The sequence below is a fragment of the Magnolia sinica genome, chromosome 16 (genome assembly GCF_029962835.1).
Source record: "Magnolia sinica isolate HGM2019 chromosome 16, MsV1, whole genome shotgun sequence".
Lineage (NCBI taxonomy): Eukaryota > Viridiplantae > Streptophyta > Magnoliopsida > Magnoliales > Magnoliaceae > Magnolia > Magnolia sinica.
This window is the reverse complement of record NC_080588.1, coordinates 46,846,848-46,852,659: the sequence shown is the minus strand read 5'-3', so window position 1 is coordinate 46,852,659 and position 5,812 is coordinate 46,846,848. Positions and strand designations below refer to the sequence as shown.

The following is a 5,812-nucleotide window of genomic DNA, read 5'->3' as shown; positions in this document are numbered from 1 at the left end:
ATTGTACAGAAATATAGCTGTGTGTATGCATAACTCTAATAAGGCACACTATCAGCTACTATCCAATCCATCGTCACCATCATCATAATCTTCTCCCGGATATTTGGGGTCAGCTTAGGTGATTGACTTTGGTTGCCCACCCCACATCAACACTCTATCCAACAACTGATATCCAATTGAATCTCTACTTAAAATTCATTCATCCAAGCAACAGCTGAATCTGTTGAATAGTTCATTAATTGACTTTTCTTAGGACTGACAACATCTTTTGTTCGTCTCTATTGATTGAATGGTGAGAGTTGTCTATGTTCGAGAATAAATTGCCGAAGATTGCTACCTATCACCACTAACAATTTCTGGAAGTAGAGATTTCTGGTTTAGACAGAGCATGTCAAACTCGATAATGTGTGACAACAGTTAATTCCCTTTACTCACTTGTGATAAGATCCAACTCATAACCATGGATGCTGTTTATATCACCAATGTTGTGTATACAAGAGTGATATGGTCTTCTTGTGAATTGTAGGTTATGTGGGAGGGCATTGTTGTTGACTTGACTGCTGACATTTACATGAAACGGGGAAAATACCCCGAAATTCTCCCTTCCGTCCAGGTGGATAAATGATGGTTAACAGAAATTTGCAACAATTTAAAGTGATCTAGACACCTCTCAACCATGTGGGGCCCACCGCAGTTGGGAGATGAAAATATCTTGCTAGCTGGATGGTGCTGCACATCTGACTATGGGAATTTTTGAAATTTCATGGCGACTGCTACACATTTTTGCTGATCAATGTGCAAACCAGATGGATAGATTTGATCACCACATGCATGTTGTGTACCAGAGTAGGGGGCTTGTAAGTTACTACCCTTCATAAAGATGCATTGTGTAAATCATAAGGCCCTGTTTGTTTGACACCTAAAAATGAGTTGTCTCATTTCAGTTAACAGTAATTATGTATTAGAGATATTGATCTCTAATACATAGTTACTATTAACATGAAGTAATTATGTATCAGAGAACAAGATCTCTAAATTCTAATGAATAATTAATGATAACTAAAATGAGATGAACTAATTTTTAGGCGTCTACCAAACAAGGCCCCAGGTTCTACAAACATATGCTTGTAAATGGAACGAATGTTCTGTTTGGGTGTGATTAATCTGGGAAAAAGCTTGGAGGACATGGGCCCACCAAAATTGGTATTGATACTTAACCTGGGATCCCCTAAATTCTTGAGACCTGTAATCTGGCATCAGCCCACCAAACTTGCTATTCTGGTTGGAGCTATTTGGCATCAGCAAATTTCAAAGTACAAGTATGAACAAAAGGTTAAACAGAGAGATCCACAATTTTTAAAAAAAAAAATGTAAATACAATGGCCAAACAATTACTAAACATAAACAAAGCACATGAAAGATGAAACTCATATGATCACTTGTAACAAGCATAACAGTCAGACTAAAGATCTGTTTTACATGTTCAAAAATAAATACAATCTCTCTTTCTTCCTCTACTTAAACATCCATTTATACTTTAGCCTTTTAAACTGATAGAGCTACAAACAGCTAGTAAAGCGATCATTGCTTCCTGAAACTACTCGTGAAGCATAGCAGCTGCTAAACTTGTAAGCAATGAAGAACATCCATGCAGCTGATAAACTTGCAAGCAATGAAGAACATCCATGCAGCTGATAAACTTGCAAGCAATGAAGAACATCCATGCAGCTGATAAACTTACAAGCAATGAAGAACATCCATGCTCGATGTGAAGAATCCTGTTTGAACACCAGATTGCCCAATAGAATTTGAGAGGCCTAGTGCTTCATTTTCAATTTGGAGCCTGCTCTTATGTCAGAGAGTCTACTGCTTGATTAGGTGTGCATGGCTCATGGGTGGATCATCTGGTATGTCAATCTTATCAGCCCTATGGTGACAGGCAACTGTATAAATATCACATCAATTGGAAAATCCTATCCGCCTCAGTAAGTTCCTTCAAGCAAATGGGTGATGACAAAAATCAGCAATTTTTGTACAAACTGTATAAATATCACATTCAACAGAGAAAATTGGGCAGCTAGGATTCTCCTATCCGCATGTTTTTTTGTATAATCACCAACAAGCAGTAGGTGTGTGTAGATTCTGGTCTTCATAATCTGACTATGCAACTGAAATCAGGTAGCACAGATTCTCCACCTTCTGTACAATCACGCACAACGGTAGGGGCAAGCAGATGGGTGGTGGTCTTGATCATCTGTCCATGCAGTCTAGTGGGCCACATCCATGAATGGACTAAGCCATGGAGCCTCAATTGCAAAGTAGACAACCTTTACTTTGACTTGCATCCCCCTTTCCCTCAAATACTTGAACATGGAAGGGATGAAAGGTACCAGGTCTGGCTTCTCTAATCCAAGTTGTTGTATTGGATGGACGTTTGGTCGAATCCATTCATAGAATGGTATTTGTTGGAAGCTGCAAAATCGTAGCCACATCATCGATAGGAAGATGGAGATCAAGATTCGACCGGTATCTGAAACTTCAAGTATGTGACATCTCTGCAACATAACAGTAACTTTGGATTAAATATTTTACTCCAAATCATGTATGAATTAGTCATTATTCATATAAATTAAGAAAATACCATTGAACCATCAAAAAGTTGAGATCTTCACTAGCTCCCATATATTGTCATGATTAGGTAACTGCGGACAGTGATGTCTCTGTAGATGTTGCCAAACATTTTTAGAAGTATTTCTACTAATATTACTGTTTGAGGTACTATAAAATCAAAACCAATAGATCCTATAGCCTTGATGGGAATAAGGAGAATCTTTTTAGCCTTTGTCCCAGTGCGAGCTATAGCATACAGATCTTGAAAACAAAGAAAGTAGAATTACCTAGTGTTCTTGATGTGAATAAAGAGATTTCGTCAGAGATTCTTCCATTACTTTGAATTGGGCTGCATCATTGACATTTCCTGGCACGGTTCAACAGCTGCTAAAATAAATAAATAAAAATAAAAAATAAAATTGTAATACTCTGTAAAGTTCCATTATTCTGTTCTCATGCCAAGTTGATAAGGGATGGTTGGTAAAAAACACTTCGTGCTCACACAAACATGTAGGCTACAAGTGTTTGCTTGTATGCATGAAATGCAAACACAAACAATGCAACAACTTTGAAGTCCAAGAAACTATAGTTATAGACAAAACTCCACCTCAATCTATACTTCTCATCTGTGAGCATTTCTTACAAAGGCGGTAGCTGATTTTGAAAATCCTGCATATATCAATGATGCTATTACTGTTAACTGAGCTTCTAGAGAATGTTATGTTTACAATACATTAGTAGATACATTCCTATCAACATACCCCAGTTCTTTGGCTGTTGTGTAGATATTACATAAATAAAGTAAACATAGGATTGAAAATATTAGCAAGTGGATAGAAATTTTACATTTGAAGGAGTTAGTCCTTCTTGTGGATGCACTTCTACAGAGGACAAATATATGGGCCCTCATGCGTGCCAGTGAGGCATACGCATGTGAGATCCATTCCATTCATCAGGTCTACCCCTTGGTGAAAGTGTCCTAGTGCAAAAGTTTGGTCAGTTCACTAATATGGTGAATCAGTGGTCCATTCATGTACCATTGGTTATCATCTTATCGATCTTTTAAGCATCCATTTTCTCAATAGAAGTGTGGCTCACCTAATGAATGGACAAAACTGCATCCATTTTCTCAATACAAGTGTTGTTGGACACGGTGATGGATTTGTGCAAATCCAAAACCATGCTATCTGTGCGTAACGTGCAAGATCCGTGTGATCTAGCTGTGCTGGTAGATTTTTTCTAAGTTTAGATTATAATAGCTGTGTTAAATCTAATAGCTGTGTTAAGATATCATTAAGATTTTTTTTCTGTTTTTAACTGCCCCTAGTAATGATCTAGATAGGGGCATTTTCGGTCATTTCACGTAAAGAGAAAGCCTATAAAAGGCAGTAGTGTTATACGTTTTGATTTAATTCCAATACAGCAGCCGTTCTCTCTTCTTCTTACAAAAGTTTCAGTTTTTTTTTCTTTTTGGTGGCTGCAGCCACACGTCAGCAACAAGCTGGGTTGTAGACCCAACAAAGTGGTATCAGAGCCGTCAGTTGTGGTGGGCCCATAACCCACAGATCCGAGTTTTTTTTTCTAGAAAAGGTTTCCAGCAAAAATCTGTTTTTTCAAAAAAATCAGATTGAAAAAAAACTGTTTTCAAAAAATCAGATTGCAGCAAAAATCTGTTTTCAAAAAAAAATCAGATCGAAAAAAATCTGTTTTTTCAAAAAATCAGATTGCAGCAAAAAAAAAAAAAAAAAAAATCTGTTTTTTCAGAAAAAAAAATTAGATTGCAAAAAAATCTGTTCTAAAAAATCAGATTTTAGCCAAAAAAAAAAATCTGTTTTCAAAAAAATTCAGATTTCTATTTCATCCATCTCCCTTCATTTTTAAAAAAATAAAAATAAAAATAAAAAATCAGCCATTCCTTAAAAAAAAACAAAAGAAAAGATGGCCAGCACAATCCAACCGCAGGTTCCTAAGTTGTCAAAGGACAACTATGAAAAATGGTGCATCCAAATGAAGGCATTGTTCGGGTCGCAAGAATTATGGGAGATCGTCACCGATGGGTATGAAGAACCCACTATGAAAGAAGAAGCCGCCTTCACCAATGAAGAAAAGATCGCTCTAAAACATCAAAGGAAGAGAGACAATAAGGCTTTGTTTCCCCTCTATCAAGGGTTGGATGAATCCACCTTCGAAAAGATTGCCGAAGCAATATCAAGCAAGCAAGCATAGGATACCCTTGGCACCATCTTCAAGGGTGTAAATTGAGTGAAGCGGGTTCGCCTTCAAACATTAAGAGCCGAGTTCGAAGCAACTCATATGAAGGAAAGTGAGAATATTACTGATTATTTTTCGCATTTGCTTGTAACTGTCAATAATTTGAAAAGAAATGGTGAAAAGATTGAAGATGTTCGAGTTATTGAAAAGATACTTCGATCCCTCACAACCAAGTTTGAGCATATGGTTGTGGCCATCGAAGAATCAAAAGATATTGAGAAACTCTCCATAAAGGAGTTGATGGGATCGTTGCAAGTTCATGAGCAACGAATGTAGAAGAATGCCAGTTCCATGCCGATGGAACAAGCTTTGGAGTCAAGATTGACTCTGAATGATAACAATGGTGGACGTGGAAGTTCACAACATGGTGGACGTTTTGCTAACAATCGCGCAAGAGGCAGAGGGCACGGATACCAACAAAGCCATGACCAAAATCAGTAGAAAAATACCAATTTTCGTGGAAGAGGAAACGGTAGAGGTAGATCTATATGTGGACGAGGAAGTACAAAGAACATCCAATGCTACAATTGCAACAAGCTTGGCCATTATGCATCTGATTGCTGGAGCAAGCCGGTGACTCAAGATGAGCTATCCAACTATGCCGAAGCAACAGGCCATGAACAAGAAAACTCCACACTTCTCCTTGCACAAGAGAAAGGTAGTGATCAGCAGGATGTATGGTATCTTGACACGGGTGCAAGTAATCACATGTGTGGCGACAAAAAACTCTTTGTGGAACTCACAGAAGGATTTCATGGCGATGTAACGTTTTGAGACTCATCAAAAATGCCAGTGAAAGGTAAATGTAAAATCAAAATCTTTTAGAAGAATGGTGGTCCAAACTATATTTCCAATGTGTACTACGTGCCCAACATGAAAAGTAACATACTGAGTCTCGGACAACTCCTCGAAAAAGGGTATGTCGTACACA

The 5,812-nt window shown here is 37.7% G+C and overlaps 1 long non-coding RNA gene across 1 annotated transcript; it reads right to left on the bottom strand.

The window, feature by feature from the left end:
• Nucleotides 1–2,527: 2,527 nt before the first annotated feature.
• LOC131229699 (uncharacterized) lies at nucleotides 2,528–3,277 on the bottom strand. Its single transcript, XR_009163548.1, has 3 exons — nucleotides 3,218–3,277; nucleotides 2,898–2,994; nucleotides 2,528–2,720 (listed from the first exon to the last, which is right to left on the bottom strand). It is a non-coding gene; the product is annotated as an uncharacterized LOC131229699 (long non-coding RNA).
• Nucleotides 3,278–5,812: the final 2,535 nt, after the last annotated feature.